The sequence below is a fragment of the Notamacropus eugenii genome, chromosome 1 (assembly GCF_028372415.1).
Source record: "Notamacropus eugenii isolate mMacEug1 chromosome 1, mMacEug1.pri_v2, whole genome shotgun sequence".
Taxonomy (NCBI): domain Eukaryota; kingdom Metazoa; phylum Chordata; class Mammalia; order Diprotodontia; family Macropodidae; genus Notamacropus; species Notamacropus eugenii.
Genome location: NC_092872.1, coordinates 405,506,149 through 405,531,792, shown reverse-complemented (window position 1 = coordinate 405,531,792; position 25,644 = coordinate 405,506,149). Strand labels below are relative to the sequence as shown.

At 38.7% G+C, this 25,644-nt stretch overlaps 1 pseudogene; it reads left to right on the top strand.

Moving 5' to 3' along the window:
• The first annotated feature begins 20,974 nt into the window (after nucleotides 1-20,974).
• Nucleotides 20,975-21,806, top strand: LOC140526196 (DDB1- and CUL4-associated factor 4 pseudogene; annotated as a pseudogene).
• Nucleotides 21,807-25,644: the final 3,838 nt, after the last annotated feature.

Genomic DNA, 25,644 nt, shown 5'->3' with positions numbered 1-25,644 from the left:
ATATAAACATCCCAGTGATACCACAAATGAGATTTTGTGGTGGCATCTTCATATCTCTCTGATGGGCTGGAAACTTGCTTTGCCCTGGATATTGGCCCACTAATACTACTTTAATGAGTAACTGATTGACTGCAAGTTTTATAGTACCTAGAGTACAAAAAGGAAAAGAGAGGGAGGAAGGAGAGACAGAGAGAGGCAGAGAGAGACAATGCAAGACACAGAAAGAACTGAGATGTCTACAGAAAAACTAGCTGGACCTAGAGACGGTGATTCCTTTGCCTGGGAAGCTTGTATGGAACCAGAGTGCACCTGATCCTCTAGAGAAGCACATGTATTAGAGGACAAAGATTCTTGGAAAGAAAGTCATTCTACAGACCCAGAAGTCAACAGACAGAGGCAGTAGAGAAGAAGGGAGGAGCTCCTAGGCCCAGCTGAAGGTGTTCCTGGACTTCTGGAGAAATCTTTGACTGAGCTCTTGAACCAGCCAGAAGAATTAGTGAATAACAACAAGCTCCGAGGTCATACCTCTTAAATAGAAGGAAGGAGTTTCTGAATTAAATGGATGTCAAAGCCGAAGAGCATTGAGAAAGTCTTGACATAGCAGGGCATACATTACCCTTTATTGACAATGAGTTGTGTAGATTTCATTGCCCCTGGGCCAGGCACTATCTCTCCATTCCTTTCAACTGTGTTCTTGCAAAGAAGCTTCAGTATCACAAGGTAACACTCAAAGCAGGGAAGACTGTATGAGGTCCTGAGGACAACAGAGGCTCCCCAAAGAAGGAAGAAGATTTCTTTTGACTATTCATGGATCTAAAGGTTTCTAAGTTCAATGTATCAGTAGCCTTGCATGGAAACTAAAGGCCCTTTAATCTTTGATCTTTTTTCTATACAGACCTAGACAGGAGCTATGTGCTGGTACTCCAAGGGGAAAGCCAAAGAAAGATATTTGAAGGAAATTCTTTCAAAGGTGAATCCAGTTCCTGTAAATCCAGAGCTGTTATTCTGTGCTATGGATTGCACTTACCTCAGAGTTTACTCAGTAACTTGAAACTTCAAATCTCTTGACCTCTCAGTGTGCTCACCTATAAAGAGGGGAAAGAATACCTATGTTTACTAATGATCTGAAACAAGTCCCTTCACTTCTTTAAGAGCCTCAGTTTTCACATCTGTCAAATGGGCATGATACTTGCTTTTGATGCTCAATAGAGCTGTTGTAAAGAAAGTGATTATAAACCTTAAAGCACCATAAAAATATGAACTATCTTCATTACTCACCTCACAGGGCTGCTATGGTGAAAGCATTTTTAAATCTTAGAGCTTTTTATAAATGGGACCTGTCATGTTTATTATTTGTTATTATTAATATTATTTCTTATTATTATCATTTTTATTATTGGGTCACTGTTACCAAAACCTTCCTGACCTAGTAGTCAAGCATTTAATGATGAGTTTCTCTGTATTTAGCCAGGCTGCTCCTTCATCATCAAGATGAAACCAGAAACCTTTCCAAATGTGAAATTTGAGGAACTAGGAGTTGACAAAATGAGGAAGAAGATGAAGAATAGGTGAAAATGAGGAGGAGGAAAAGGAAGAGGAAGAAAACGAGGAAGAAAAATGAAGGAGGAGGGACAAGAGATGGAAGGAAAACTGGTGGAGGTGATAGAAAAGGGAAAAAGAGACAAAGGAAAATGAAGAGAAGGAAATGATAGAGGAGGAAAATGGGAAGGAAGGTGAGCAAGTAAAGATGAAGAAGGCAAATAATAAGAACTGTAAAGCCAGAAAAGTAAATGATGAAACCAATAGACACAGCACATTGAATAAGGGAACACACCTAAGTAAGAAGTTACTAAGCATGTGAGAAAGTATGAAGAAGCAAGCGAGTTTCTTTTGTAGTATTGGTTCAACTGAGATTGAAATTCATTGAATCCTATAATTTATATTTAGATCGCAGGATTTAGAGCTGGAAAAAAATCTTAGAGGACATTTAGCATGTCATCTTTTTACAGATGAGGACATGGCAGCCCTAAGAAGAGACTTGTAAGCATGGTGTAGTGGGGGGGAGGGGGAATATCCTGGATTTGGACACAGATTTGGGTTAGAATCACAACTCTGCTATTCACTGACTGTGAGACCTTGGGCAAGTCACTACCCTTTTCTAAGCCTCAGTTTCTTCGACTATATAATGGGGAAGGTGAGAGAGAAAAGACTAGATAATCTCCAACATCTCTTCAATCTCTGAAATCCTATGATCTTATAATTGAGCTAATGTGCTTTCAGAATTCAAGGACAGGTCTTTTCCACTGCTAAAAATATGTAGGAAAATATTAATAATAATAATATTATTACCAATAATATTATTGTTATCAATAATAAAAGAAATACAAATTAAAATATCTTAGCTGTATCACCTCAGGCTTATCAGGGCAAAAAATAGTTAAGAGTAATAAAATTCAGTGCTAGTATGGGGTTGTGGAGAAACAGGTACATAATTAATTTCTTCTAGAATCAAAAACTTATAGAATCATTTTGAAGAAAAAATTGTAAGTACTCTGCAAAATGTGTAGAAATCCTAAAACCCTTAACTTGGTGAGGACATTATTGGCAATATACCTTGCTAGATAGATGGATAGATAGATGATAGATAAATACATAGGTGATGGTTACGTGATAGAGATGATGCACTTATCTAAAGATTTGTCGTTATTATTATTCAGTTGTGTCTGACTCTTCATGATCCATTTCTGGTTTTCATGGCAAAGATGCTGGAGTGGTTTGCCATTTCCTTCTCCAGCTCATTTTATAGATGAAGAGCTGAGGCAAATGGAGTTAAGTGACTTGCTCAAAGTCACACAGCTATTCAGTATCTGAGGTCATATTTGAACTGAGGTCCTTCTGACTCCAGGCCTAGCACTCTATCCACTATGCTACATAGCTGCCCTTATCTTTAGATACTGCTATAATATAAATGTGCTATAAAATAAAAATATATAAATAAATAAAAATATAAAATATAAAAATCTTTGAACAGATGGCACTGTATATATCTATACAGATATGTAATATATATGGATGTATATCTGTAAATATGGAGCTATGCTAAAATATATAGATACACATACTTGTATATAGAGAGATAAAGGTAGAGAGAACAAGAAATATATATACATATAATGCTATGCATTCAAAATTTTTCATAGTAGAATCACATAAAATTAGAAATGACAGGGAACAACATAAAAAACTAAAAATAGGGTAATGTTTAAACTAATGCCAATATTATAATGAAAAGGAATAAAATAAAGCAGCTAAACATGAATGAGTATGAGGAATACAAAGAAATCTGGAAATACTTTGTGAAATAATAGAAAATAAAACAAAAACAGAGGCAGAAGAATGGAGTTCAATCTGATAATGATCTCACGAGCAAAAATGAATGAGAATGCATAAAGAGTCCTGATAAAGATTTAGAGGAAGGGCCTATAAAAGTGTCATGATGCTTTATGAGTTGAAATTAAGTTAAATGTTGATAGTTACTATGCAAGTTTAGTTATTTGCATTGATGTTTAATGTTGTTTCTAATAAAACATGTACTTGTTTTAGAAAAAAAAAGTCACTCAGCTATTCTCTGTAATATAATGATCCAAGGCAATTTTGAAAGATTGATAATGAAAAATGCTATCCACCTCCAGAGAAAGAAAGAGCCTGAGTGCAGATCAAAACATGCTTTTTTAAAATTTTCTTTATTTTTCTTGGGGTTTTTTGGTCTATATTTTCTTTTACAACATGACTAATATGGAAATATATTTTACATGACTAGATATAGATAGATAGATAGATAGATAGATAGATAGATAGATAGATAGATAGATAGATAGATAGATAGATATAAAACATATCAAAAAATAAAATAAGTCATTTTAGAGTTAGGAGACGAGGGAAGGGTATGACATGCTGGGGAGGTGGGCTAAGAGGACCTTTCACTTTAGCAGAATAATGTGAAACAGAGCTTGGAGGATGTAATGGTGGAAACAAGGAGGTCTAGAGACAAGGAAGCCAATGGACTTCAGTCTGTGGATGATAGAGGCATGCATCAGGGCCTGGCTGTCAGAACAGAGAAAAAGGAATGAACCATATGATGTAATATTTGGGTTCCTGGTAGGATCTAATATTCTACTAGGAGGGATAGGGGTCCCTGCTAGTGGGAATGACAACAGTCCAAGGCAGCCAGCAATGTGTACAGAAGAGGTTTGAGACAGAGAGGGAAACCTAAGTGATATCCTTTTTAGTATAAAGGTTTTATTTTGGGGACTGTTTATATCATCTTCACTGAAAAGTTTGTTTTTCTGGGTACAATATTTTCTAAAAATCCTTTTTCTGCTTTAGCAGTGAATGTTGATTATCCTACCTAATTTGTAATTTCCATCTAAAAATACCTAAAGATGGATGCCTCTATGTATTGGGGAGGGAAGAGATATACTGGGAAAGGAAGAGGCTAAAAAAAAGATAACAATACAAATTTTTAATATAAAGTTTAACTGAATGTGACAGCATTTACCTATCAGTCATAGGATTATAGGATTTCTATCTGGAAAGGACCTTTGGATTCATCTAGTAAAACATTCTCATTTTATAGATGACATTTACAGACAGGTATAAGTATCAGAGGCAGAATTAAAATCCAAGTCCACTGACTTCAAATCCACCATTCTTTCCAAAACCAAGATGCCTGAATGAATTCAAGTTTTCCTACGGAAAAAGAAAACTCATATGGCAGTTTAAGGGCACTTTACATATGTTAACTTATTTGATCCTCACAAAAACCCTGGAAGGTAGGTGCTATTATTATCCTCATTTTACAGATGAAGAAACTGAGGGGGAAGATTGTTAAATGATTTGCCTAGTTTCACACAATGTCTGAGGGAGGATTTGAATTCAGATCTTTTAGACTCCAAGTCTAGCATGCTATCCACTGTGCCACCTCCCTACATTATTTAAAAGTACTTTATTTAAAAAGTATTTTCTTCACAAGAATGTTTTGAAGTAGATAATGCAAGTATTATCATTTCTATTTTAGAGATATGGAAACTGAAACTTAGAGGCATTGTCTTATACAGTCTCATACTGCTAGAAGATATCAGGGCCAAGATCTGAAACCAGGAGTTCAGACTCCCAAGCTAGCCCACTTGCCATAATGCCATACTATTTCATCAAAATATGGACCACCAGATGCCAAACCTCCAACTGTGTGCTCTTCCAAAGGGATAAAACTTAATGAGGAAACTAGTGTTCAATAAACCCAAAAATGTAAACTACTTAGGGAGGAACTCCCTATTTGACAAGAATTGCTGGGGGAAAAATATAAAGCAGTTTGGAAGAAATCAGGTTTAGAATAACATCTTACTCTATATATCATAAAAAGCTCCAAATGAAAGTGACCTGGATATCAAAAGTAATACAATTTTGAAAAATTAGAAGAGAATGAGATCCTTTCACAAGCATGGGGATTGGATCCTCCGGGGATCCCAGTATCACAGTGTACAGTGCCTTCCTTTCTCTCTATTCTGACAGCCAAGCCCTGAATACATTCCTCTGTCATCCCCAGACTCAAGAGTCCATTAATTTCTCTGCCTCTAGACCTTTCACAACTATGGCGAGGGGGAGAAAAGCAAATAAGGGATAAAAGAAATCACAAAGGAGAATATAAATCATTTTGACTAGCTAAACTTGAGACATTTTTACACAGCTGGGATGAAAAAGAAAATTGTCAACTGGGAAAACAATCTTTGTATCAAATATGTCTGATGAGGTCTGACAGCTAAGATATATAAATAATTAACGTAAACATATGAAACCAAGAACCATTCCCCAATGAATACATAGTCAAAAGATAGGAACAAATAATTTTCAAAAGAAAAATTTCAAACTATTAACAACCATATGGAATGTTGCTCTAAATTACTAATGATAAGACAAATACAAACAAAGTAGCTAGGAACTGGAGGAGCTATGCACACTAATGCATTGTCGGTAGAGCTATGAACTGGTACAGCCATTCTAGAAAGTAATTTGGAATTAGGCTAAGAAAGTGACTCAAATGTCAATACCCTTTGACTGAGAGCTCTCTTCTATTGATATATAACTATATACCCCATGGAGACCAAACACAGAATGGAATATCTCCTATATACCAAAATATTCATAGCAGCACTTTTTGTAGCATCAAGTAGCTAGAAACAAGGTAAGTGCCCATTAATTATGGAGTGGCAAAAAATGTGCCACATCAATGTGATAGAAAATTACTGTGCCATAATACGCAACAAATCTGAAGAATTCAGAGGATTTGGGAAAGATTGAAATGAACTGATGTAGAATGAACTTGGCAGAGCCAGGAAAGCAATATGCACAACAATCACAATGACATTAAAGAAAGGACAGTAGAATAAAACTAAACACTCTAGAATTATAATGACCAAGTTTGGTCCTGAAGGAAAGTTGAAAAAATGCAGCTATCTCTTTTATTAGAGAAATAGAGGACTATGGGCATAGAATAGATAGATAGACAGATAGACAGAAAGACAGACAGACAGATAGACAGACAGATAGATAGATACATAGATAGATATATAGATAGATACATAGATACATAGATACGTAGACACAGATACATAGATACATATATACAGAGATACATGGATACATAAAGATATATATCACATAAAGACATATTAAAATAGTAGTAGCAGTGATAATAGCAGCAGTAGTAGTAGCGACAGTTAACATTTTTATAATGCCTACTATGTGTCAGGCACTGTGCTAAGTGCTTTACAATTATTATCTCATTTGATCATTACAACAATCCTAGAGGCTATTATCCTCATTTTATAGATGAGAAAACTGAGGCAAACAGAGGTTAAGTGACTTGCCCAGGGTCACACAGCTGGTAATTATCTGAGACCAGATTTTAATTCAGAATAGTGCATGTATTGTCAGAAATTCATATGAAGTTACTTTTGAAGAACTGAGTTTTTAAATTTCATTTTGAATTTTTTTCCATTTATAAGGATGACTCTCTAGGTAGCAGAGAGAGGAAGGATATATTTGGAAATGAATGTGATGTGAAAACAAAAAGCATCAATAAAAGTAAGATAAAAATTTTTTGAAACTGCAGTAAGGTTGAACCAGCCAGAGGAATGCAATGAACCAAAACAGCTGCCTTTCATTCACCCCAGTCCCCTGACCACACTGCTGGAAGCTTTGCTGTCCTTGTTCCCAGCAAGCATTGAACCTGAGGAGAAGCCACAAAACCCACTCATCCCACATGGATCAGAAAAAGGAAGTAAAAGAACCTTCATTTTCAGCCTTCAGTGAGGCCAGAGCCCTAGAACCTGGGGGATGTGGGGAAGCCACAGGTAAGAAAGGAAGGGGATTTCAAAGCAAACATTTCTCTCCTGCTCTTTTTGAAAGTATCCCTGACTCTACCTCCTGACCCTGACATTCAAGGCTCTAGTTCTGAGCTACATGACCAGTCTTCTCATACTACTCCCCTTCATGTACTCTTCATTCCTGAGAATTTAGGCTACCCACCCCCCCATACTCTGGTCTCACCCTGACCTCTATCTCTGATCCTGAACCTATCATAGGGTTTTTACTGCAGCTTTCCTCTAGGTTTGGAAACTTTTTCCTCCCCTCCCATCCCTCAAAAGACATGTTAAAGTGAATCCATTTGGTGAAGTCTTTCTCCTCCTTCAAGGTTGAACTCAGAAGATATTTCCTCCATAAAGCCTTCCCTAAGCTCCCTACTCCCCTCCAGTTACAAATACAATATCTTGCTCCTCAAATTTCTCTCAGCACTTTGCCCAGACCTCTCCCCTTTGGCATTATTCTACCTTGTACCACAATTCATTTCTATGCATGTCTTCCCTCTCGTTAGACTGTAAGCTCCTCTAAAGTAGGAACTGAACCCTAGCTAGGGGTACAACTCCAGCCCCCAGAACAAAGCCTTTCACACAGCAGGGCCTCAATACATATTTGCTGAATTGAGTTATCTAAGTGAAAGCATCTCTAATGCAGCTTACACAGATCAAGGAGCATAAAACTCCAATGAAAAACATTCAGGAAAGAGATGCTATTGAAGACAAATCAAGCCTTTCACTACTGGATGCTCTTGGTAAGAAAGCAAAGACTGGAATTAAGGCAAGCTATTATTTTTCTAAAGGTACCCAAGAGCATCCAAGAATCCCAGAGTAGAAAGGGACTTCAGAGGTCATCTAGTCCAGCCAGAGACCATAGAATCCTAACTGAGAAGGATTCCCCTCTATAAATAACAAGGAAACCAAAGCTGAAATGAACAGTATTTTCACGTGAGGCAAGAGGCAGAAAGTACATGTGTATTGGGAGGCAAGAGGAGCCTGGGAAGGAGAGAGAGTCAGTACACCTGGGATTAGCTTGGAAGGTAGGAGGGAAGAACTGAGGGTACAAGCCACTTGGAGGGGGAGTGTACCCCAGAACACTTTAAGGTTTTTATGTTGCTAAAAATGCGGCCATGGAGAAAAATTAAAATGTCCCCACAGCAGAAAGCACAACTGGGCAGGGAAGAAAGGGCCTTGTAGACAAAACCAGCTGTGGTCCCAATGCCATTTGGGGTAGGGAGGCAAGGGAGGCATGTCCTTAGGAAGGTGCTGTCAACCCCCTCTACATTCTATTTCCTCAGACAAAGCTCCAGTCATCTGCCCCAGTTATGACTATGAAAGAAATTTTTACACAATGCTCTTTTTTCCTTGGCTAAATCTTTCTCTATAACATGAAGTAGAGGATGCAGGCTAGCCAAATAATCCAGTTCAAAACACATTTTTTGTCCAGTTCAAAACACATTAATATGGAGATACTGTAAGCTGTTTTTCTCTTTTTTCATTTGGATTATTGTCTCAATATTCCATTTCACTTTGCCTAGAGACAGCTGGGGTATATTGAAAAAAACACCAGATTCAGAGTCACAGGAACCAGATTAGAGTTCTAGGAACACAGAACACTAGAGCTGGGAGGTACCTTAGAACATAGAACATCAGACCTGGGAGGGGCCTTAGATTACAGAATGTCAGAGCTAGGAGGATCTCAGAAGGCACAAGTCTAATCTCTTTCTTCAAACAAGAAATCCCTACCCCCACAGCATCCCAAGCAAATGAACATTCAGCCTTTATCTGAAGATCCCCAGGGGTGGGGAACTCAACTACCTTTCAATCCATATTACCTTTGGGTACTATGCAAGGTTTTCTCCTCAGAATTCCTGTCATTCTTTGAGTCAGAGAGGGCTATTGCTGAGATGCATGTATACCTGAGATGGACTTTTATGTTGCTTAAAGATTTATCATAAAATTTGTATAACTGAAGAAGCCAAATGAAGACTCAATGAAGTTCATCTTGCAGGTAAGAAGAAAAGAAGTCTAGGTGCTTTTCAGGCAAGAATTTGGACAGATTAGCTTTCTAATAGGTAGTGTGTATGGCAGAGAGCTCTGAACTCAGAGTAAGGCGATTGTTTTCCATTTATCCTACATATATCTTGTATGCACATAATCATTTTCATGTTGTTACTTCCATTAGAACATGAGCTTTTTGAGAGCACGGAGATGTTTCTGTCTTCTGAGCAATCGATTAACATTTATCAAGTACCTACTATATGCCAAGCATTGTACTAATGTACTGGGAATACAAAAAGAGGCAAAGGACATCCCTTGCTCTGAAGGAGCTTATAATCTAATAGTTTCTTTGTATCCTCAGTGCTTAGCACAGTGCCTGGCATTTAGTAGGTGCTTCATAAATGCTTCTAAACTGACTAGGTTCCAGTTATGTTTCTGACACAGTGCCTCTGGGGCACATAGTAGCAGGCAAGTAAGTCACTTTACCTTTCTAAGACTCATTCATGAAATGGAAATAATTCAATGAGGGAAATGCTTTGCAGACCTTCAAGCTGCATATTATAATGGAGACTACTGATATCATTTTGCATTAGTAGAAAGAAACAAACAAAACTGAAGGTTGATACAGATGGAGGAACCTGTGATTTCATCTGTGAGGAAGAATTCTTTTCACAAAGGCAGACCAGTAATTTGCTTTTCACTTATCAGGCGTACAGAATTGTCTGGGTTCCCTGAGAAGTTACATGACTGATCCATGATCACACAGCTAGTTTATGTTAGAGGCAGGTGTTGAAGCAAACCATGTACCCTCCTTTATAACAACACTACAGCATCTGTAGGTTCCCCATCCCTGAGAGGTTTGCTTTCAGGTAATCTTCAGGTTTACAAAGAATCTTATAAGACATCTTAACAACAACACTGTGACACAAATGTCACGATATCATAGATTTAGAGTTGAAAAGAACCTTAACAGTCATCAAGACCAACTGTCATTTTCCACACAGCCCCAAGGACCTTAATAGACTTGCCCAAGACCACACAGTTAGTGAGAACTAGAGCTAGGATTTGAACTCAGGCCCTCTAACTACAAATCTGATCCTTTCTCCACTCTACCACACTGTCTCTCAGGTATTGATCCCATTTTACAGATTAAAAGAAAACCAAGGTTTTGAGAAGTTAGGTGATTCATTCCTAGTCCCTCTGGTAATGAATCAGGAGAAGGAGTCAAACTTGGGTCTCCCCTGAATCCAGTTCTATTAGTCTTCCTACTATATCATGGACCTGAATTTGTCCCCACTGAGTTTTATAATGAGAAAAGAAGAAAACAAGCCTACTTTAGAGAGGCCACACTGAAGTTCGGGAAGCTTCCAATCCAATTTGCTAATTCCATGTGAGACACAGATAATTTTAGAAAATTATACCAATTATCCCAGATACTTAAGAAATTGCCTATTTTCCCCATTATGCAAGTTACCAAAATAAGCCCACTCATTTATATTTAGAAAAGGGTTATTTAATTTGAAAAAAAATGCCCTTTGGGTGTCCCAAATAAGGAGTCATATTGTCTATGACCTAAGCCCCTCTTAAATTTATAACAACACAAAACACTTTTATTGTAATGTAGCTTTTATAACTCATGCTCTCACATGGAGTTACATGATGTACATACAGCATGAAGACCCCACTGGCACTAAACCATAAGCCTCTGTGCCTCATTTAATCATGAGAAATTCCACTGAAGGAAATGCACAAGATGAAATGACTCAGGACAACTCTGATTCTACTCTCACACATAGGAAATTCTTCCCAAGTGAGGCATCACCTCTATAAAATTCAGCAGTTGAACTGGGTGATCTCCAAGGTCACTCCCAACTCTGCCATTTTATGAGATCACAGAACATCAGAGATGGAAAGAGACCCTCAGAGAGCATCAATTCCAACCCTTAAAGGATGTGGAACCCCTCTAAACATTCAAGTGGACATCCAGACTGTACTTGAAAAACTACAATGAGCCAGTCTTGGTTGTGTACACCTATCATCAATACACTTGTACAGCTGATGGGAGGCTGAAGCTTGTAGATCACTTGGGTTCCAAAGTTCTGAACCATAGTGAGCTAAAGCAAGTGGCACTTAGATCATCATTAATATGATGAGTCCCCAGGATCAGAGCAACATCCAGCAGGTTATCTATGGAGAGGCAGACTGGCCCAGGTCAGGAGGGCAAAATGTTCAGAGCCAAGAGAACAGTAACAGCAATATTGTTTTAAGAACTTTTAGTAAATAAGTCATTTTGACAATTATAAATACCAAAATTAACTATGAAGGACATATGAAGGAAGATGCTATCTGTATCAGAGAAAGACTGATAAACAGAAGTATGTATAGAATGATTTTACATATATATACATATGTGTACACATGTATCTATATATATGCATGTGTGTGTGTATACACACATGCACATTTGCTTCTAATGACAGCCATCTGGGGTGGGGAGAGAAAAAAAGATAAAGGAAAGAAAAAAAGAAATTTACATGATAACTTTATTATACATTGTAAAGGAATAGCAATTTGTACATAATAGATCTGTCTTTTCATGTGCAATCTTTTTTAATATACTATATTATAGAAATGCTTGTTTTATTCCCTAAACTAAAAATAAAATAAATACATTTTTAAAAACAAAATGGTACAGGTCAAAGTCCCTATGCCAAGCAGTAATGTGATGAGGCCTTTGAGTAGCCCTTGTACTTCCAAACTAGACAAGATGGGGAGACCTAGTCCTTAAAAAAAATGACAACCATGAATAAAGAGGAACCCACCACATCCCAAGGCAGACCATTCCCCTCTGGAACAGCTCTAATTATGAGAAATGTTTGTTTCCTTATTTCAAGTCTTTTATGTGACTTCTACCCATCTACTAGTTTTACTTTCTGGGAATCTGATTCCTCTTCCTCATGACAGACTGTCAGGTCCCATTCCAGTTGTCTCCACCAATAGAATACAAGGGCAGAGACAGCTCCATTTTTGTCTTTTACCCTCAGCATCTAGCACAGTTTCTGATACATGATAGGTGCTTAATAAATCCCTGGTGACTGACTGGTTGATTCTCCAGGTTCAACGAGTTCTTTCAAGCAATCCTGCTTATAAGCATGGTCTCCAGTCTCCTCACCATCCTGACTGCAGTATCAACAGCAGCTTTTTGCTGTCCTTCCTAAAATTCTGAGTCTAATACTCACCATAGTTCTTCTTATGTAGTCTGTTGAGGGTGTAATATACTGGAGTTAGCATCTCACTTTCTCTGAATACTATGCCTCTTTTAAAAATGTCCAAAATTCAGCATCTTTATCTACCATAACACAGTAGTGAGCATGACTTAGAATAAATATGTAGTCTACTCAATTTCCAGATATTTTTACATGAACTGTTGCCTAGGTGTGTATATAAATATATGTGTGTGTATGTGTGTATATACATGAATATATATATATATATATATATATATATATATATATATACATAGTCTCCCATATTCCATACTTGAGAATTTGATTTTTTTTAACCTGCATGTAGTACTTTACATCCATATTTCTTTATTTTCATCTTGTTAGACTCAGACAATCATTTCATCTTGTTAACTCTGTTATCTAACTGCTTAGCTATCCTTAAATTCAGTCCATCTGCAAATTTGAAAAGGATACCATTTATGCTTCCATCCATGATACCAGTGAAAATATTGAGCTGCATGTTGCCCAGGAAACATCTCTGGGAGTACTCCACTAGAGACCTACCTGCAAGTTCATACTGACACAAAAGTGACAAAATTCAATAAGAATGGCATAGTCTAATAAGATGGCATAGTCCAATAATATCACACCCAGAAAGTTGGCAAAAATGGCAAGAAACAGAAAAAGACTATGTTGGAAGAGTTGTGGAAAGATAGGTATGCTAATGCATTGTTGGTGAAGCTGTGAATTAGTATAACCACTCTGGAATTTGGAACTATATAAATAATGTGACTAAAATCTCAATAGTCTTTGGCACAGAAATTCCACTTCTGCCCATATGCACCAAAAGAGAAAGAAAGAAAGAAGTAGAAAGAAGGAAGGAAGGAAGGAAGGAAAGGAGGAAGGAAGGAAGGAAGGAAGGAAGGAAGGAAGGAAGGAAGGAAGGAAGGAAGGAAAGAAAGAAAGAGAGAAAGAAAGAAAGAGAGAGAGAAGGAAGGAAGGAAGGAAAGAAAGGAAGGAAGGAAGAAAAAAGAAGGAAAGAAAGAAAGAAAGAAAGAAAGAAAGAAAAAGAAAAGAAAGGAAGGAAGGAAGGAAGGAAAGAAGGAAGGAAAAACAAAGAAACCAAGACTCCATATATTCCAAAACATTTTTAGCATTTTTTTTTTTGTGGTTTCAAACAACTGGAAACAAAGTACATGCCCATTGATTTAGTTGAACAAAGCGTAGCCCATGAATGTAATGGAATATTTTGTGCTCTAAGAAACAAGGAACATGAAAAATGCACAGAGGTATGGGAAGACACGTAAAATGGATGCAAGTTGGAGTGAGGAGAACCCAGGAAACAATTTATACAATGACGACATTGTAAATGGAAAGAATAATCGCCACAAAGCAAGAGATTGAATGCTATGAAAATATAAAGACTGAAATGAATAGAACCGAAAGAACAGTATTGATAACAACATTGTAAAAACAAGCAACTTAAAAAGCTGTAAGAGCTATGATCAGTACCACGACCACACATGATTCCAGAGAACCAGCGATGAAGCATGCTATCCATTTTTTTCCCAATGGGGAGGTGGGGTGGAAGGAAGAGAAAATATTTTTTTTAACTTTTTTTTTAATGGAGAGGTGGGAGAGAGGTCCTACAGATGTGAGATGTTGCTGTATTTTCAGATGAGGCATTGTATTGATAGTTTTACTTAGCTGTTTTACTTTACCACTCATGAAGTGGGAGTAATCTGTAAATGCTTATAATGCAAAAACAAAACACCAATAAAACTAACATCATGATGATGATGATGACGGTGGTGGTGGTGGTGGTGGTGGTGGTGGTGATAATAATGATAAGCGTAGCCTCAAAGGTGAAATACTAGGAGACCTCTTCCACTGGTCCTTTGCAGAAATTGGGGTTAATGAATATGAAGCATTGGATATAATATGGTTGTTTTTTTCTCTTGATAACTTTTGCTGATTTCCCCCCCCATTCATCCTCTTTAAAAACATCTTTTTGTTACAAAGGATGACTCTATAGGAGGAGGAAGGAGAAATCATTACAAAATCTAGGTGACAGAAAAAACACATCAATAATGTTTTTAAAATTTTTTAAATAAATAATATTAAATAGTAATAAATATTTAATAAATAATATATAATAATTTTTTTTAAAGATCATGCCCAGAAATTTAAATTGCTGATGAGCTGAAGTTGGCAAGAATTATAAAGAACAAATCTATTCAGGGGGCAAAAAGAAAAATCAAAGAAGGGCTAGGATTGCCACTTTTGTATTCATCCTCAATTACCTGCTCTTGCGTGAATCTTTTGTATATCTTTCATGAACCTAAATTGTTCAATAAGTTTAAACAGCCTCCCATTTTTTCCTTATTGGAATTATTTGTATTTCACTTCCTCAGGATTTCATTCTTGGGAGTTTCTTATACCTCTCAAGAAAACTAAACCTGTAGAAATTTAGAACATGGGATTCTATCTATCCTTTCTCTAAACTCTCTGAAATCTGTTTCTTGCCAAAATCTTGGTTGCATTCAGATTATACCTAGGTTTCCTCTTCTCTTTCACAAATTCTAAGACAGAGTAGTCACTTACCCCAACATTCCCATTAGTTCTGTTTCAAAACCAGTTCCCCCTTGTTAGTAAGAATCAAGCCTAATTTAAAAATGACCCTAATTGCTTCTGCTATATTTTGAAATATTAAATTGTCAAACCAAGTAAGCAATTATTTCCTGCTCTTTTTTGACATAGAAGGTTCCAGAAGAAGCCTAGATTATTTTGTTCTGTTTGGATTTTTTTTGGAGGGGGAAAGGCAAGGCAAGTGGGGTTAGGTGACTTGCTCAAGATCACATAGCTAGTAAGTATGTCAAGTGTCTAAAGCTGAATTTGAACTCAGGTCCTCCTGACTCCAGGACCAGTGCTCTACTCACTGTACCACCTAGCTGCTCCAGAAGTCTAGATTATTGAAAACCCCCATCACTACTTCATCATGCCTCCATGCAAGATTTATAAGCTGATTCCCAAATTCCTTATCTATTTCCTCCTTCTGCATAAGTGGTCTGTAGTATTCTCCCAGGACAACATCACTTGGGTTTACTCACTCAAATGCTCTCTAATAAGTTCCCCTCTTCTGGTTTCTAGATTTCCTCCCATATATTTATAATCCTTCTGAAAGCTATGCCTTTCTGTGAACATATTTCAGGGACTAGTTATGAGTTCCATTCCACCAAGTTTTGGTGAAACTTATAAGGCTGAAGCTGCCTCCTTTCATTAGAATCTCTAACCCACACTGCTTGTTACCTTAATTTGAAGAACTGAGTATAGTAATCTATATTTACTTATAAGCCCTTTCTGGGGATGGACTGCCCCACTTTTGTATTGTAACTCCAGCACTCAGCACAGTGCCTGGCACATGGTAAGTGCTTAAGGAGTATACAATGATTGGTTTATCAATGGGGCATTTTCTCCTGCACAGCACTGATTTTGTTTTGTATTCTTCTTTCTGCTTTGTACCTCACATTTCCTGTGCCATGTGACTTGGAAGTTTGAAGTTCCTCAGTCAATCAATAAATATTAAACATCTACCTAAGCCCTTTGCTAAAAATTAGCAAAGCAAGGAAAGGCGAAAGAAACAAACCATCCCAGTTCTCAAGGAGCTCACAATTTGATGTGGAAGATAACATGCAAAAACTACATATGTATAAGATATCTATGGGACAAATGAAAGATGATCAGCACAGGGAAGGCACTGGAATTAATGGAGATTAGGAGAGGTTTTCTGTAGGACTTGAAGTAAGCCAGGGAAGCCAGGAGGCAGAGATGAGGAGAAAGAGGAAAGAAAGCCCCCTCCTTCATATCTGCACGTCTCCACACATTTGTTTACCCTGACTTCTTTTGTTATATTCCATCACTACCAAATTGCATATTATGATTATATTTTTAGAGCAGCACACCATGTTCTTAACTAGTTGTTCACTTCCAAATTTCTCTTTCTCTTTTGAAGCCTCTACTCTCCATCAGTTGTTTTTGTTCAGTCATTCAGTCCTTTCTCACTCTTTGTGAACCCCCTTAAGGGGTCACAAAGATACCAGAGTAGTTTGACATTTCCTTCTTCAGTGGATTAGGGAAAGCAGAGGGCAAACAGTCACACAGCTAGTAAGTGTCTGAGGCCGAATTTGAACTCATGTCCTCCTGTTTCCAGGCCCAGTACTCTATCCATTGAGTCATCTAGCTGCTTCTACTGTCCATTAGTAGGTATGATGAAAACTTTTCAGGTGCTCCCGTGGCACTCCATTCCTTGTACTTTTTAACTTCTAGAAGTGACTTTTGAGATCTTTCTGGTGATATCATTTACCCTGTGTGAATCATTAGGAGTTAATGGTGCAAGAAGGAATGAATATCCCTATTACCTTCTAACAATTAATATCATTTCCCAAATCTTGATTTTCACTTCATTAGAAAAGATTTGTTGGGAAACACTATATTGAGTCAGGAGGCTTAGAGACAGGGTCCCCACTCTCTTTCATAGACACACCTCAAGGTAAAGGGAATAATATTGGAATTATTATCTCAGCCTCTTAGCAAAACTGACCCTCAGGAACCAGGTCATCAATGACCAGTTTCCTGTTTGTTTTACATGTCAGGACTAATCCAGACCATGATCTCATGTGGTCAAGGTCACTCCAGATGCAGCACAGGGATTACCCATAAGACATATCCAACAGATTGCCTTCCCCAAGGGACCCACACTGTTAGGACCAGTTGTCTTGCTGTTTTGAAGACCCTGCTGACTCATCCCCTTGCCCAGACTGGCTCTCTGACAACAGGATTATGTTGGCCAGTTTAAATATGAATAAGAGCTGTTGTTCTCTACTATGTGAGCAAGCTGGAAAATTGTAGACTCTGCTGAAATGTCAGCAGTGGTGCCTCTTGCCCCAGTACTCCAAGTGTACCTGCTTTCTCTGGGCCCTGTACACTTGTCTAGAATGGTCGTACTGTCTTCCTGCTCTGTTTACATCTGGGCTCAGACTGTGGCTTTGCCACAAGCCAGTTGCCTGAATTTAGGTGGGGCAATTCACCTCTCCAGGTCTCAGTTTCCTCACCTTTAAAATGAAGGGGTTAAACTCAAGTTGTTCTAGTTCTAACATTCTATGGTCTCAAGTCCCTTCATCTCTGACATTCTATGATGGTGTGAACTGAGGACGCTGGATGAAGTGACTTCCAAGGGTCCTCCTCCATCTGATATCTTTGGTTTCTATGGCCTAGAGTCCATTAGAAAGCTGAACAAGGCTTGAAGAAAGAGATTTTCAGTTCAAAAGAGCAAAGGTCAATGGACATTTACAAAAGATGGAAAAGAATGTATGGTCTCTAATCCAAAGATCCCTAATACTATCTAATACTGTATGGGTCATATTGAAAATTCTAATATGAAATTCAGAAATCTTTAATGATTCTCTACTGCCCATCAAATGAAGTAGAAACTCTTTGCCTTACATTCCAGACCCTCTATAATCTGGCCCCACCCTGCCTTTCCAGAATTATCTCCCATTAATCTCCTTCCTGTACTCTGCAGTCATGCACTCCCATAGCCAAATTGGACTGCTCTATGTCTCCCCTATCCATCACGCTATCTTTCAGTAGCTCGGTAGCATAGTGGATAGAACCTTGGACCAGGAATCAGGAAGACTGAGTTCCAATCCAGCCTAAGACATTTACTGGCTGTGTGACCCTAGGCAAATCACACACAGGTAATCTGATTACCTCAGTTTCTTCATCTGGAAAATAGGGATAATAAAAGCACTACCTCCTAGGTATCACAGGACTGTTGTGAGGCTCAATTGAGATAATCATTATAAAGCACTTAGCACAGTACTTGGAACAAAGTAAAGTGTATAAATATTTCTTTTTGTTATCATTATATATCTGTAAAGTGCTTAGCACAGAGCCTAACGTAGAGAAAGCATTTAATAATTGCTTATTTCTTCCTTTCCCTCCCAGGATACTCCCTCTATCTGATACTTGCTCCTTCTTCATCTTTGAGTATTTTATTTCTTCACGTCTTTTAAAGTCCAATTGAAATGTCACCTCCTCCAGGGAACCTTTTCTGATACTCATCAAGGTCAGTCAATCAACAAGTATCCATTAGGTTTCTATACTGTGCTAGGCACTGAAGACAAAAATGAGGAGCTTACATTTTATCAGAAGAGACAAGCTACACATACCTAAGTAGAGACTGGAGATAGCAGGGAGGTGATAGGGAATCCTGGGGAAAGAGCTGGCTTCAAAACCTGGGATAGAGAGTTCAAATCCCACCCTTGACATACTGGCCATGCACAAGTCACTTGACTTTCCAGTGCTCTAGGCAACTTTCCAGGGCTCTAAGTTGCAGATAAAATGCCAGCCTGGATTGGTGAAGCGAGCTTCCTCCTCTAGAAGTTTCCTTTATCAGTGAAATCACAGGTCAGATTCCTATCCTCATCATATACTCATGTACAGTGAACAGCTACTTGTGGGAAATCCCGGAGATGGGAGATAAAATGCCTTGTTTGAGGAACAGCAAAGCCAGTTTGACTGGACCAAATAGTGCCAGAAGGGAGTTATGTATAATAAAAGCCTGGAAAAGTTATAATGACCTACCTTTCCCACTCTTACCTCAGCAAGGTCTTGCCTATGGTCACACAGCTAATACACATGAGGGAGAGGACTTGATTATGACCTCTTTATAATACACATTAAATGTTGTGCATTATAACCATCGATGTGTTTTCTTTCTTGTATCCCTACTAAGCAAATATGTTCCATGAAGTCTGAGACCCTCCTAATTTAGATAAACTTAATATCATTCTCAGAGCTAATTGTAGTTCTCTGAATTCTGCTGAACTGAATCCCCTAATTCTCTTTGCCTTGTCAGTGTGACCCTTTGGGGATCTATTCTTTGTTTCCTTTGATCTCTGGGTCTCTAAAGGTCACTCTCAGGCAGGGATTTTTAGCCAAGTGTTCCTGATCTTGTTTTAAAAGTATTTTTATCTCTGGGAATTTTCAGGAAGTACTACATCTGAAGCCCAGAAATAAAGAAAGGAGGCTCATATAGCAGGGAGAAATAGGGGAGAAGCCTTTACCAGCGGAGCAGTGCCTACCACTAGAGGAGAAAGTACAGTTCTAATGAAAGCTATGGAGCAGGGACATCTCTTAGTCTGCAAAGTTCTGACAGCAATACTAGAGCCTTTTCATCAGCTTCCAGCTCGAACTCGAGCTCTTCAGTGTCACAACTGCCAGGATATTACTTTGATCTTGAAAAAAAAACTTATTTCCACTTGTTTCCTGTACATAACTGCCAGGCCTAGAGGCCTGTATTGGGCTACCCGAGTCTTTCTTACCTCACCTCCGAGGTCTTCGGCTGGCCAAGCCGGATGCACATATGAGAGAAAGGACGTTCCAGAGTCGAACAAGGGTTGAGCTTTATTACAGGGTCTAGTTACAAGTGCAGGGGGGTCTTCCTTAGGAGGAAGAGGGGGAGATTTCCTAAGGAGGCTAAGCTTAAGGGATTGGAAGTAGAAGTACAAGCGGGGAGAGAGGGGGAGGGGAGAGAGAAAGAAAAGAAGCGGAGCCTACTGTCCTCTTGGCTCCACACGTGCTAAGAGCGCCTTCAGGCTTCCTCAATCCTACTTAACCTTCAGCCGCACAGTTTGCATCTCAATACCGCGCTGTTAGGTAACTAGGTGTGCTCCAATCCGGGACAATCTCGAGGGCAGGGAGACTCCACCCATCACGTATCACCCGGGGAGAGGCGGAAATACCCGAGCTAGCCGAGCTAGCTCAGTCTGACCTTCTCGAACACCCGCTGTTCATGGAGGGCCTCGTAAGACTCTAAGATTTAGAAGTCCCACTTTTACCCACCCAAGACCGTCCACACAGAATTGAGCTTCCAATCCCAACACATAACAACAGCAGTCCCCTCACAAGGGAGATCATCCAGCACAAGGAGAGGGAGAGCAGAAGGCTGAAGCTTTTAGAGGAAGAGGATAGGCAAAAAAGAAGAAAAGAAAATCAGAATTGGATCAAATCCATTCCCCTTGTTGCACAAGGGGCACTTGGGTTGGTATTCTACTCTACCAATTATTACCTACTAGTCCATGTGTCACATGTAAAGCACATGCAAAGAAAGAAGGTGAAAATTCAGAACCCTGACTCCACTGTTGTTGGAATTCATGACTTTAAACTCATAGTGGCTGATACTGCCTGGGAGAGGATATTCACAGTCAATGATGTGTAGCATGGAGACTGCAAGAATGGCATCATCAACCTTAGAGATTTAGGAACCAAGACTCTCACGTGGAGATGTACGACAACCTCTGCTTTACCAACCCCTAGGCAAATTCTGTACGCTGGGCCTCCAACTCATTCAGATTTCCATGCTTTATTCTGTCTCATAAGCGATGTAGAGACTTCAGGTTGTGCCAGTTTACTTCCTACCTCCTTGTTCAGCAACACCAGACCAGGACACCAGTCTGGCATGCTTTGCCATTTTAAGATCTCCACTGCCTGGTCTTGTCCATGGTGCCTGAACCCTCAGGCTAATATTTGCTTCAGTACAGCCTTGTCCAGAAGGATCCTTGTAACCAATGCTGTTGACTGGTCATTGGCAGATGTTTGGGACCAACAGTGATGCGCTGGTACAACTAGGCCCCTGTATTATTCACTGGCTGCTGCTCTGAGGAGGTCTTCCCTATCAATCTGCATCACCAAAGTCATGAAGGCCAGGGCTGGAAAGCTTCTCACTTATTGTGACTCAGCTGTGACATCTGCTCAGGACCTACAAGATTGAGCAGCACCTGATAGCAGCAGATATGTCTGAGAAGATCAAGTTATGGGATCTAAGGGCAAATAAGTGTGTGAAACAATATGAGGGTCACAATAAAGAATATGCCTACCTGCCCCTGCATGTACATGAGGAAGAAGGACTCCTGATAGCTGTGGGGCAGGACTGTATACAAGGATATGGAGGCTTTATGATACTCATGTGCTCAGAATCATCAGAACCATACATGGCCTCCTAGGAAGACATCCCCAGTGTGGTTTACTCTTCCCATCTTGGGAGCCCCCATGGAGCACCAGGATTGTTCAACAGGATCTCTACTGTTTTTCCTATAATTGAGTTTGTACTAGACCAGAGAAAGAAGCACAATAGATCCAGCCTAATGGAATGGAGATTAAACACAAATTCATTACTAGAACACCTGCTGGTACTGATGTTGTTGTCATCCTTACTAGGATATTTTCAATGGGTGCTTTCAGCTTATTTTTTTTCTTCTTAGCTTCTTGGGTTCAAGTTACAAGTCTTACACTATGGAGGAAAACTACATTTGCATTTTTTAATCTTCTATGGGCTCAAGGAATGTGCAAATTCTATTCATAAAAGGTGCCTATTTCCCTTCCCTTGGAAGATCTCATTCTGATTTGAAAAGTAAACAAGACTTTCAAAGCACTGGATTGATAGAGTTGGGCTTTTTCTTCTCATTGACCAGAAACCTTTCCTTGATATGTGTGTGTATGTGTGTGTGTATATGTGTGTGAGGGAGTGTATCTTCATTATTATATAGTAGTAAGAGCACAAAATTTGGAATCATAGAACCTGGGCTAAAATCTGAGCTTTGCCAGCCCCTACCTATGTGACTCCTCTGAGCCTCAGTATCCTCATCTATAAAATGAGGGAATTGGGCTAGGTGATCTCTAAATTCCACAACTATGACTTAATGAAGTAGAGACATCATCCCTTCCAAAATTATAGTTATTGTCCCAATGTGCCAAGGGTATTGAAGTAAAGAGCTGAACACAAATTTTGCCCAAAAAGTATGTCTGAGCATTTCATGACCTTGTCCACCCCTCCCCCAAGACAATAATAAATGCTTGAAAAGTCACAAAATCAGAAGTGGGAATTACTGAACTGCGGAAATCAAAAGTTCAAAGGGACTACTGTCTGACATACAGCCTTCTCCCTCTGAATAATCATATTATATAATTATATTACATATTATATATTATAATTATATTATATATATTATGATTACACGGGATTTTAGAGCTGGGAGAAATTGAAAAAATTGTATAATTTTAAAGAAAAGCAAAAGAAGATTCAAAGGGGTGGTATGACTTCCAACATTCAAATTCAAGTCCTCAGTCAAAACTCCCAGGGTCTTTCCATGCCAGCACTGCTGTTTCTCTCTGTCCATCGAGACAATCAGGCCAGACTCCGAGCATAAGGTGACACCACCATTTCCCCTTCGAGATCCATCAGATGAACAGAGTACGCTGTTTACCCCACACAAGTCCAGCCCACCACTGTCCCACCTGTTTCAATAGCCTACTTGCTGACGTTCTCAGGAGGCTGTACAGAGCAGATGCTCGTGGCATAAAAAATGGTAATCTTTACTGAGTACTTTTCTCTTCAGCTGTCATAGCCCTAGTTAAGCTACAATGCTAACCAAAGGCATGTTGGGGGGTGGGGGGGGGGGTGGCACGCTATACACTCAATATTCACTAGTCAAATTAACTCCTTTGCTTTAATTAGTCAGTGTGTGTGTGTGTGTGTGTGTGTGTGTGTGTGTGTGTGTGTGTGTGTGTGTGTCAGAGGAAATGGTAAGGGAAGGAAGGAGAGAGGGAGAGTTTTTATAAGGGGCATCATGGTATAAGTGGAATCCTTGTTTCATATCCCAGCTTTGTCCCCTTATGATGTGAGATAGTGAAAAGAGTTAGAGGACTGAAGTTCAAATTCCATCTTTGACATATCCTACCTATGGGATCTTAGGCAAGTCAATTAATTCTTACCCCTACCCCCAGTTGCAGTTTTTCCATCTGTAAAACAAGGAGACTTAGACCAGATGACCTTTAAGGTCTCTTCTAGCTCTTGAGCTATGATCCTACAAGTAACTATTTTTTCTGATCCTTCATTTCCTCATCTGTAAAATTAGAATATTATTTTTTTGTGCTATCTACCTGTGCAAAGTCATATTCTGATGCCTCATTTTGGCATCCTTATTTTCAGCTGAAGATTCAACACTCAAGAACTTCATTACTCAAGAGTGGTGGCATGAATATTGATTAGAAGGTTAGTCTTAGAACCAGAAAGTCAAATCATATCCACAGGTATTTACTGAGTGCCTACTATGTGCTAGGCACATTGCTGAGTGTTGGAAATACAAACAGAAATGAAAAACTAATAAAAGAAAGTTGAAAAGCTGGGATAGGAGGAAGGAGTGGCAGGGAGAAGGTAGAGAAAGAAGCCTGGAGAGTCAGAAGCAGAGCTTGAAGAGGAAAAAAAAAACAAACATAGTTGCCCTAGTTCCTTCCTTAAAAATAGAGTTTCTAGGAACAACTGACCGATAAGGGAAAGGAGCTGACAGAAGCAAAGGAACCTTCCAGGATAACACTACCAGGGAAAAGAAGTCCAGAGAGTCAGGAGCACAGCCTAGAGACATTGTTGGTCATCCTTCATTCTTGAGGAGGACCAATCAAAAGAAGGGTGATTGTCTTAACTTGCACATGAATTTGGATTTAAGGGAGACAGAGCTGTACAGAGTCATCAGTCTCACTCCTCCAGAGTCACTCAGGTCCAGCAGCAACACAAAAGTCAAAAATGACTGGCCATGGCCCAGCAGTCTTGAGAGAAATAAAAAAGTGAAGAAAGACCTGAGTTCAAATCCTATCCCTGATGTTTACTAGATTTATGGCATGGAATCCCTCTTGGTGCTCCACGAACCCCTTAAAGACTATAAGTTAAAGATGAGTTATAATCTGCATCAGTGAGAGTTTCCACACCATGAGTTCCCTGCATATAGTTTCAGATCTTGAAAAAAGAAGTGACTTCTCAAAAAGGAACTTAACCAGCATGAGTCACCAGGTATAACTTGAGTCTCAGGTATAAGGGTCCAAAAATCATGAAGACATAGATCTAGAGTTAGAAGAGACCTCAAAGACCATTAGGTATGACCCCCTTATTGCACAGAAGAGGAAACTGAGGCCCAAGGAATTCAAGTATCTTGTCCCAAAATCCTAAGTTTTCAAAGGCAATACCAGCAATTAGTCTTGGGTTTTTTAAAATGTTTTCATAACAACATTTCAATATAATTGTTTTCCTTTGAAAATCTACACATTTTATTTTATGCATTTAGTAATATCTAATAACACAGAATTCATCAGACTGACAAATAGAACTATGACACACACAAAAAAGTTAAGAACCCTTCCTTGGCCAAATGAAGGAGCTAGCCGAGATGATTGTATTATATGGCCAAAGGTAACAAGAAACATCACTTCATTGGCTATTCAATCATCTCATATTTCTGTCTTCATGATAAGCATTTGCAAAAAGACCTCTATAAAGATAACTGAAACTACTACACCAATATTTGTTGCCGAAGATGAGTAAGTAGAAAAGTTCTATGAAGAACTTGATAAAAATCCTCCAAGTTAAATCAATCTGTACTTTAATACCCATTGACTTTGATATAAAGGGGAGCATAGAAGACCAAAATGAATTATAATACTGAAAGACATGACTCAAAAATAAGAAATAACGGAGACCAAAGGTTAATAAACTGTAATGAATCCTCATGCCCATATATTATGAAAACTTTAAAAAGAGAGTAGAAAAGCTCTGGACAAGGCAAACAATGAATAACATAACAAAACATTTTTTTACAGACAGGGCATGTGGAAGTCATTTTGGACTAAACCATTTCTGTGTGATCAGATCATTTATTTGTTAGAGTAAAAATATAAATCAGTACCAACTTAGAAGACACAGTAAAAAATGAGAGAAGATAAACAACTGAAGCAAATCTAATCTCATCTATTTAATCAAAGTGATCTTGAAAAAATGGAAACTGACAAAAGGACAAGCATTGACACAGGGTATTAATATTTCCTAAAGAAATTTGAGTAATAGGCATCAATCCCCACAAGACAGAGACTAAAAGAGCCTAGGAAGTGTGAGG